Here is a 9,409-nt window from a genome sequence, read left to right as displayed (position 1 = left end):
TGGGCAGCAGCCAGGCTGGGCAGTGGGAGCTCAGGCTGTGTCACAGTGGAGGTCTCAGCAGCTCCGGGCTGTGTTTGTGCAGGGTGTGAATGGGGAAATGTGCCGACCCCAGCAGTGTCATGCAGCAGGATCAGTCCCCATGCTGGCAGGTCTCAGTTAACACTGTGTCGTACCATCTGCAGGTTCAAGTCAGCTCTTATTTCTGTTATGACTTCGGAGACAAACTACAAAAATAGTTCACTCCTGGCACTCCCCAGCTGTATTTATCCTCAGAAGTTGCCCAATGACCCCCAGCAACTCTACAGCAAGACAAGATCTGGCTGATGCTTCATCCCAAAGCATCCTGAAGTCACCCAGCACAGAACTGCAGTCACTTTTGGGATGAAGTGCGGCACATTTTCAACCACATGCAGCAGCATTACACCAAAACTTTGGAGATGGGAGAAAGTTGCAGAAGGGTTTTATGCTAAGGGAACACAGCTGCTCACATTGGAGCCATTGGAAAAGCCTTCTCCCATCACAAGCACCACAGGAGTGGCTGTTGACCCTCTTCAGAGCCAGGCAGCACCCAGAAGGAAGGAAACACCATGTGGGCCCTGCTGCTGTTTCCCTCCAGCACCGTGTCACACCAGGACACAGTGTCCTAGTTTTCTGTTTCAGCTGCTTATGTGGAATGAAGGAATTTGTGGAACGAGCACGCAGGTAGACACAGGCACATCACATGGCTAATGCAGAGAGGGACAATGTTCTCTGAGCAATTTTCTGCTCATGCCAGGGATCCGAACCCCTCTGACTCCTGCATGCCATGCAATGTGCTCCTCGGGCTGTGTGTAGCCCGGACAAGGCATGCTTGGATGGTTTGGAAGGAGTCAGCTTGTCACAAAGTGCCAGCCCTCAGCTGGATCCCAGACACCAAAGTGACTGCACTGAACCTGTGGGTCATCACAGTGAACTAAAAACCAGAACAAAAAGAGGCACTAATTGATGCCGTCATTTGTTTACCCTGAGAAGGAGGAGAAGTTAGGCCAAATGGAGAGGGGAAGGAGTGCTGTGCTGAGCAGTGGCCAAAGCCATGGCCGAGCTCAGGGTGCCTCTGTTGGTACAGATCCCAATGCATCCCATCCCTTCCAACTTTCCTAAGGGCATTTCCATCTGGAATTCCTTTCTGCAATACTCCGGGCAGACATAGAATCCTGCTGGCTCCTTGCACTGCCTCTCAGGAAGCATGTCACCCAGTGACTGGGGAGGGATGCATTGGTTTAAGTCACACACAGCATTTCAGAAGCAGAGACATCAATTCTGGGCCTTTTCACTTGTAAAAGGCAACTTTGGTCACTTTCCGATGAGATAACAGTGGCTGACAACACTGGGACATGTGAACAACCCGATGAATGACATCTTGCTTGTGAGGACAGTTGGCTGACAGCAGCTTCCATGGTAAGTGGGGGAGCTGACCCCAACCAGTAACTGAGCACCCACCAGCAGCAAAGAACCCACACAGGTGCTTTGGGGGTGAAGATCTCCACGTCCATGAGGAGCCCATGTAGGGCACAGAAGTGATGGGAGATGGCTCCTCTGCACCCTTCTCCTTGCAGCTGTGCTGTGGGACCCAATCCTTTGTAGCAGCCTGGCTCTCAGAGCTGCAGCTGGGCCAGTTTTGTTTACGAGCTCACAAAACAACACGGAGTTCAACCAGCTCCTTGCTTTTGCCTCGCCTCTGAGATCTGCAGTGCTTTATATGCGTAGGAACAAGTGAGCTCATTTGCAGAGTTCCAGGAGAGGGTCAAAGAGCAACCTGATACAGAGGTGGAAAATAAGCAGGAGGGCTGGCTGCCAGCAGCGTAGTGTAGAGCTGAAGCTTTTGGGCCTGACCTGAGTGTGCCAGCCTGCTCACCATCTGAATTTAGGGCACCTCTGACCAAGCCATTTCACCTTCTCCTTTTTAGGAGAAGTTCTACTCATCATCTGTCCGACAGCTCACAGCTGGGAGCAGCTGCCTCACAGACCCATGGCATTGAAGGGGTAAAATAAGAAAAACAGCAAAAAAAAAAAACCCACAAAAAACAGAAGCTGAAGTGGCTCATTGCTCATTAAGTGGCTTCTGGATTTCTCTGGATAGGCAGCACCTCTGGCACTGTCTCTCTCAGTTACAGAAGAGGCTCCACTGCTGCATGCAGCTGGCTGAGCAAATGGCTGCTGAGTTATTGTGGCTATTCTTCATCTAGTCCATCCTCATCCTCTCTCCATGCTAGAGCTGCCAGGGCTGTCAACATGTGCCAAGGAGGAGGTGGCAGCAGAGAGCTCACTGCTTCACTGCTCCAGTCCTGTGTTTTAAAGCCACAACATCAGTATAATGAGATGAAGATGTGGATGTGCAACAACTGACCACTGGAGTCTGAGTCTGTACAGGAGCCACGTTCTCCATCTCTGGCTTCGAACCATGAGGTTGTATGAGATCACGGCCAGATCGATGGAACAGCACACAGCGCTCGTGCCTGGTTGCACAGACTCCACTTTTCATGTGGAGCCATCCGGGGGTCCCCAGCAGAGATCCTCCAACACTTCAGATTCCTGCCTCGTTTCCTCATACATTTTTTATTGCAGTTTCCCCAGCTGGACCCAGACTGGGGTCTCATTTTGCATTCCTGGAGCCAGAGAAGCTCTGAAACTTGGAGCCACCTTTAAGCAATACAGATGAGGTATGGATGCAGCTGTCTGTTTTGAATCCAAAGGCTATTCTTTGGAGTGGATCGCTTTCCTTATTGCTCGACTCTTATCTCCTGTCTCTATCCTGTTAGGAAAGCCCAGACAATGTGGAAAAAGCCAACTTTAAGAGGACCTCCTTAGAACTCTGTTTCCTGAGGAATTCCCAACTACACAATAAGCCACGACTTACAGAGCAGCCAGGTCTTGGCCTCTCTCAATAATTATAGCCTCTTGGCCTGTCGGCCCAGGGGAAAGGAGATGACCTGGAGCAATCTGCATACACGTACAAGAGAGATATACAGCATGGAGAGCAGTCTGTACACTGTAAGATGCACGCTTGGCCATCATCCTGGGCTGGGGCTCCTGGTTTGACAGATGGGGGAAGCTGTCCAAGACATTGATGAACGGGCCTCCAAACACCCATCAAGCTGCATCCAGTCACAACAGGAAGGGGAAGCGGTTCGTGGTTGTGAGTTCCTACCAGGAGGGACAGCCTGGCCCCTGCCTCACGCACAGCTGCAGGAGTGCTGGCCAAGCTGCACTCCCTGATCCCAGCCTGGAATTCAGAGGATATCAAGGCCAATTTCCCATCAGACCCCATGCCAGGTGGCAGTCAGACCCTCTCTATCCCAAGCTCTGCCAGTAGTCTTCTGGTGGGGGCAGTAAACAAAGGTACTATTCAGATTATGCCAGTAGACTTTGAGACACAAGAAGTTTGGTTTGCGTGTACGTGTTACCCCAAAACCGGTGTGCTTTGATTCAATGGGTTTGGCACATAGAGGGGCACAACCAGACCCATCTAGCACAGGGACTTGCAGAGTCCTGCACTGTGGAGGGCGTTTCTCCATTCAGCTGAACTTCGGCTCCAGGGCTTGGAACAAGGCTGCCTGTACAAGAAGCATTGCAGAGGGCTCATTACTGCTCATCTGCTGCTTTTCAGCCCTTCTCAGTAGGGGGACAAAGCCATCTGAGCAGGAGCAAGGCTCCAAGGACAAAACAATCATCCTTTTTGTGTAAGCCCAGCAAAGCAGCTGGGGAGCGAGTGGGAGGAGAGGGAACAGCTCCTGCCCAGTCTGCAGGGCTCCTCCAGCAACACTGGGAGCTTCTTCACCCAACACATGGTTGGATCTGATGCCATGCAGCAGCAGTGTGTATAGAAGTCGTGTTATTCAGCTTGAGCTTGTCAATGGCGAGACTGAATGGGGAGAACAAGTTTGGAGCGATGAGAAGGGAAGGGGAAAAAGGAGTTCCATCCATCAGCAGGTTGTTATTTACAATGGAAAGAAGAGGTAGGACATGGGGGCTAGGTTGGAAATCCTGTTTCATAAACAAGACTATCCAGGATAAAGCCTGTCCAGGAAACATGCCTGAGGGACACAGGGGGGCTCAGCTGGAAGCTCTACTGCTGACAGCCATCCTCCCATCATGAGCCCTGCCAGCCTTGAACTCCTCCCACGTCAGGCTGGGGAAATAGTTGTAATTCCAGCAGCCCATAAAGAAAGAGGTGACTTGATGCATGCAAATCAAGCAGAACAATTCCCGTCTATTTTGGGGATAAGAGGCTGTTGTTCTACAGCCGGGTGCCGTAATGTCTGACCCATGGATGAAAGAGCAAATGCTTTCCCTGCAGACCATTGGTGCTATTGAGCTGGGATGTCCTGTCTACTATCCACCCTTCCTTGGAGGCACAGGCTCCCAGCAGCAGCTCCTCTGTGTACAAAGCCAGGCTGGATGCCTCCCTGCAGCCGTTCTGAGAAGGCTGCTCTCAAGCTGGAACCCAGAGGAGCATCTTGTCTGCAGGAAGACACACGGCTCACGTTGGTATGAGCATGAGATTGTGCAAGGGAGAGCGTGGCCACTGGCATCCCAGCCCTGCTGCGTAGCCTTGGGTCAGCATTCCTGGTAGGACATAGCAGGGGCAAAAGGGATGGCATGCAGTTCCCCACACGAGTTACGAAAACAAGCCTTCTTCAGCAGTTATTCACTCCAGACCCGACTTCATCCACATTCATCCAAGCTGATTGCCAAATGTCCTGAAGCCAACATTGTGCATCCCAGCAGAGATGGGAGTGGGGCCAGAACCCCGGCATATGAAGGTACAGTTTGAGCTTTCCTAGCAAGCTGTCCGTGCAGCACACTGCATAACCCCTCCAAACATCTGGCACATCGGCATGGGCAGCTCCCCACTGCTGAACGGGATATTTTGGGATCTAGGTCAGGGGAATTATTTCCAGCACTTGCAGCTGGAAACAGACCCAGAAAACGTGAAAACAAACTCGGTCGGAGGCAATTTGGTAGCCATCTGCAATGCTCCGTCACTGCCTTCCTCACAATGGGGAGACAAATGAATTGTTTTCAGACCTGTTGATTGCATGTGTTTGCCTGCACTAATTAATTACTCTTGTAGGTATGGGTGGCATTAAGAAGCTGTGTTCCATCAACCTTGATGTCACAGCATTAGTCATGGCAGTTGGCAGTTCTACCTCCCTTCCACCCCATACTGTTTCCAGTGCCTAATAGCAACTCTCCTTAACCCCTGAAGAACTGCTGGGAAATGCTCTGCAACCCCCCGACACCCCACAGTGCAGCACAAGCAAAGGAGCAGCACCCAGAGCTACATGCAAGTCCAGCCGCCTTTCTTGGCCATGCAACCCTCTGCAAACTCAGCTTAGCTCTGCCAGTGATGTATTTACACTGTTGGATCTTTCTAGTTTAGAGTTTCCACCTTGGTAGCATTACCCAGCTCTGGGCACACCCTTTAGCTCTACAGTTAGGTCTCGCATGCCATACATTTTAACAGCAAGTGACCCAAAGCTCTGATCTGCATGTGCTGGATGTCTCCCACAATTGCGTGGTTGGGGCATGGAATGCAGGGCATGGGGAACTTTAAAGTGCTCATCTTGCTTGAGAGGAAAGAGGAATCAAAGATGTGTTGCTCAGGCTGGGGAGGAGCTGAAGCCCACTGCAGGGTTTTCAAACAGGTTATCCTTGTGGAAATCTGCCACTCTACAAGCACTCGTAACTCTAATCCTGGTTGCTACTGACAACACAAAACTTTGCCATTCCAGCTGTTGCTCTCTGTCTCAGCTGCAGCACTGAGCTGAAAAAGCAGTGAGGCAATACTCACCATCTCCACAGCCATTTTCCAGCCCTAAGGCTTGAAAAATGAGGACAGTCAAAGCTGCCCATTGAAAAATGGGATCAGGGCTGAACGAGGGGCAGGAGCCATCACCCCAGGCAGAGCCAACTGTGGCTCCTGGTGCTGTTGCTGTGCTCCTTCTGCATCCATGCTGCCTCCAGGCACCTGCCAGGGGCATTGCTGCTCTGCTGCTTGCCCCATGGAAGGCACTCAGAGCATCCCTGCAGGGCAGCTGTCTCCTCTCTCTTCCCTGTGCGAGCTTCTCAGGGATGGAGATGGTGCACGGAACACGGAGAGCAAAGCTGTGGGTGATAATGTGCGTTGGAGAACCCAGCAAACTGTTAACTTATCCCCACTGTGTTACAGCTCTGATCCTAACTGGAATCAAACCTATTCCACATCATAAAGCACTTAGCTTTGGTAGGAAGCAAAGCAGCAAGCTGGATGGACTGCTTCCCTGTAACCTGTACTGAAAAACCTCTGCAGGCTGTGACCAGCAGCTCTCCATGTTCCTATGAATTTTCAGGCCTCTAAGCATCTGTAGCCCAGCCGAGACCAGAAAGCAAATGTAGAAATGCGAGGCTCCATGCAAGAGATAAGGACACTCGCACAGGAGATAAGGTGCTGCGAGTGGAAGGATTGTTTACTTCTCAGTGGCAGCAGACGGAGCTTTGGGGGTGAGCCAGGAAAGCCACAAAAATGGATCCAGAGGGTTGAAAAGAGATTTCTGCATGAAAGGGCTGGAAGCCAGCGTGGGGCCAAGGTAACCACAGCGAAAATAGAAACCGAAAGGCCATTAAAGCTGAACAAAGTAAAAGATGCGAGGTAGCAGAAAGTCAGAGCAGCAGGTGGATCAGCCATCAGAAGAAGCTCTGCAGCTGCCCCCATAATGCAGGCAGACCCCAACCCTACATCCCAACCGGTGCCGAAGCAGCCTGGGTGCGTGAACAGCCGGAATTCAACACAGATTTGTGGCCTTCGGCAGCAAGAGGTTTATGTCTGGAAGGAAGTCTGCTCCCCTGACTGCTATTTTTACCCCTGCTCATCTGGTTAGGGGTTAGGGCTTGGTTTCCTCAGCTCTCAACTGTGTGCCTGGGAGACAATGAGTGCAGGCACAATCGAAACTGGCGGCTGCTGAAAGCAGAGCAATGAACCAGACAGCTCTACCTGTTTTGGGTTTGTTTTTTTCTTTGCTTTGCTTCTTATCTCTCCTTGTGTTTCGTGCAAGCTATTGAAAAGCAAGTCCAGCCCTACACATCCTGCCTGCTCCATCCCAGGGGGCAAAGCACATAGGGCTCTCTGATGTGACCCAGCGGTGCTCCCCAGTGCTTTGCTTAGCATCCCTCCCCAAGCACAGGGACACACACTGTGGCCAATTGTATTCTCATGCTTCATTCTGCAGACACAGGTCTCCCTTTCCACCCTCTCCTTCAGCCCCCAGCTTTGCCAGCCCCATCTCCTTGCAGTTTTCACTGTGTTTTATCCATCAGCATCCTCCCAGGGCAGGTTCTCACGCCTTTACAGCCACTGGAGACAGACACGCTGTTATCTGGGTATCAACTGGCACCGACAAACCCTGCAGCTGCCAGCCCGTGCAGATGGGCAGAGCAGTCACTAACATGTCGGTGGGATTGCAACACTCCCCAGAGGCTCTAACATACGTAGCCGCCTGCTTGGTGGCACGCAGATAAAAATGTGATGACAAAAGGGTAATTTTAACACATTGTTGGGATATTAACCCTAGTGATGAGGATGAGCTGGAGCAGATCTGTGCTTCCAGGTGAGCAGGAGGAGTAGGGGGGAGTAGAAAACACAACTGCTGACCTCCACCAGGTGTGCTGAGTGCTCTGGGCTTGTCATGGTCTGTGCATAACCCCTTGTCTCCATGCATTTGGGGAGCTTGGCTTTTATTCCTCAAGCAGGAAAACAGCAACACTGAGTTCCTTGGGGCAATAATTGCTGGCACTAATTCCCCAGAGCAAACTTTGCTTCTCAGAAACACTCATGTTGGTGATGCCCAGGTACCCTTCTTTATCAGGACTGCCAGCTGTAGTGTGAAATCTTGCTCCCTGGCCCTGAAACGGTGCTGTTTTCTGCTTCTCTTTCAACTGGTGCTTTTTCCCCCTGCAGACCTCGGAGTGACTGAGAGGTTTATCTGGATGGCAGTCTCTAGTTCTCAAAGAGGACTGTGAAGTAGTTTGCAGCATCTGCCACGGCTCACCCTTCCAGCCATTCTGTGCTACTATTGATTCTGAGGGCTACGTAATTTATTTATTTTCCTATTCTTCTGTGGCTCTTCCACAAAGAGCCCTTCAGCAACACGTGCCTGACAGATGGCCTCAGAGCTCTGCTGTGTTTTAGCAGCTCTGAGTGCCCAGAGGCGCATTTAAACACACACAGCTTTCCAGCTGCCTCCCGCTGCTCACTGCCACGTAAGGGACTAGTTTGCAGGGCACACTGGTGCTGGGACAGCTGGGTTACACCACTGCTTGCTTCCTTACCTGCACAGCAGCTCCCATCAGGGCCCAAAGGCTGTCCTCAGGATGAGGATGCAGCATGACCCGTGCTGTAGAATCAGCTTGCTGGGTGCAAACCCTTGGCAGGCGTGAACTGCTTAGTTACTCCTTAATTGTTTCCATTCATTCAGAGTTTTCCCAAGCTGGAAATCATTGCCGGTGACCATTTAGCTCCAAGACAGAAGAGAGTGTTGCAGGAGGACAATGGACATTTCCCTGAAGACTCTCAAGTTACCATTAAACAGTCAGCAACACAAATAGAGGGAGCAAGAGAAGCTGTCCAGCATAAATGTCAGTGGAATTGTATTACCATGCAGATCCCTGCCAAGTTAGCCTACAGTTACTCGGGAGATGGGGAGAATGAGGCACACAGAGCAGAGATGACACTGAGAACGATGCCCTGAACTCTTGGCAATGCACTGCAGCTCTACCAGGGGCAGCAATTCCCATTGGATCTGGTTCTCAGTGACCAGAGCTATGCCTTTTGTGACTGGGATTTGTTCTTTATTACAGGGGGCCTTTGAGCTTATTCATCCCTGGCTCTTAAGCTCTGAATAAATCAAAGAATGGGAATCAAGGACCTGCATGGCAGGAGCAGCTCTTCCTCCTGCCACTTGTGGAAGCTGTTAGCATTCACTTCTGTCATATTAAATCCACATGGAATTTGCACATGAGGCTTCTATAAGCGCTCACGCACAGCAGGATGGCTCAGGACACAGAGCAGAGGGGTGAGATGATCCACAGAGCACAGTGGGGCTGTATGGACTGGAGCAGCACTTCCTCACAGGGGGAAACTTCCACAAATGAGAGCTTCCCTCATCTCCCCCTGATTCATCCATCTGTCAGTATGGATCCCACCAGTTATTTGCTATGGAACGTGGTCAGCAGCCAGCAAGCACCCCTGGTGTGTTGTTACATTGGTGAAGAATGAGCCCGTTTGCTGCGATGGCTCCATTCCTCTGGATTTTATTTTGCTGTCCCTTCTGTTAGCAATCAAACTGTGGTTTTGCCGTTTTCCTGCTTTCCACGTTGCACTCCACAAACACCC

The sequence above is a fragment of the Excalfactoria chinensis genome, chromosome 20 (assembly GCF_039878825.1).
Source record: "Excalfactoria chinensis isolate bCotChi1 chromosome 20, bCotChi1.hap2, whole genome shotgun sequence".
In the NCBI taxonomy this organism is placed as follows: domain Eukaryota; kingdom Metazoa; phylum Chordata; class Aves; order Galliformes; family Phasianidae; genus Excalfactoria; species Excalfactoria chinensis.
This window is presented reverse-complemented; position numbering follows the sequence as displayed.